The 877-nt window shown below is 42.9% G+C and overlaps 1 protein-coding gene and 1 long non-coding RNA gene across 4 annotated transcripts in view; one reads left to right on the forward strand and one right to left on the reverse strand.

The window, feature by feature from the left end:
• LOC116704771 (uncharacterized) overlaps positions 1 to 121 on the forward strand; it is a 13042-nt gene extending 12921 nt beyond the window's left edge. The window contains exon 3 of the long non-coding RNA XR_004335771.1: positions 57 to 121. This is a non-coding gene — a long non-coding RNA (uncharacterized LOC116704771). The remainder of the gene's footprint in view (positions 1 to 56) is intronic.
• bmpr1bb (bone morphogenetic protein receptor, type IBb) overlaps positions 1 to 877 on the reverse strand; it is a 55063-nt gene that overhangs the window by 35567 nt on the left and 18619 nt on the right. The gene's annotated exons all lie outside the window — the stretch shown is intronic.

The following is an 877-nucleotide window of genomic DNA, read 5'->3' on the forward strand; positions in this document are numbered from 1 at the left end:
GTGTGTGTGTGTGTGTGTTCTGAGCTGATCCAGTAGCAGACAGCTGTCATCACCAGGGGTCTATTTCACAAAAGCTGAATTTACAAATCCAGGATAACCGATAATGCAAGGCTTGACTAGTAATTTGAATAGAAGCACGTTCATGGCTATCCTTAAGATCCTGGTCAGGACCAGGCTAGCTGCACAGACTACATCTCCATGGTAACTTAGGTACCTCTGCTTTTGTGAAACCGAGTCAAGGATAAAACGAGCTAGGATAACTGGAATATCCCTGCTTAATCTGCTATCTAGGTTTTGTGAAATAGACCTTAGGTGTGTCCATGCGGGGAGTGGAAAAATAAAAGAGGAAAGCTGAGCCACACTGCTTATTTGACATTCCAGTGAAGAGGTTGACTTTTCCGGCTCCAGTGACTTTGAACAACTAAAATAGATGATTGACAGAATGACTGACACTTAAGGTGAGCATGCTCTGCGCTGCCTGGAAAGAGAGCTTTAAGACCAATCCACACTAAGCTATGTGGTCTATTTTTTATATTTTACCTAATGCTGGTTGAGTCAGAAGGAAGTGATTCTGTACAAAGAATGCCTGCCTAACTGCCTTGGTGGTTTTTAAATGGTCCACATAACAAACATGGGCACTGTCATTGGCTTCTTAATTCTGTTCTGAATTACTCTTTTCTGCAGAGATAGACACTTTTAAAACATGCTGGCCAGACAGCTTTGAATGTTGTTCTGGACATTGCATTCTCTTCCAGAGGGAATTGTTGGCCCCCTCTTCTGAAAACAAGGGGTAATAAAAATGTGACACACAGGCACACACACTGCACACCCCATAATAACACACACACACACACACACACACACACACACACACACA

The sequence above is a fragment of the Etheostoma spectabile genome, chromosome 16, assembly GCF_008692095.1.
Source record: "Etheostoma spectabile isolate EspeVRDwgs_2016 chromosome 16, UIUC_Espe_1.0, whole genome shotgun sequence".
Lineage (NCBI taxonomy): Eukaryota > Metazoa > Chordata > Actinopteri > Perciformes > Percidae > Etheostoma > Etheostoma spectabile.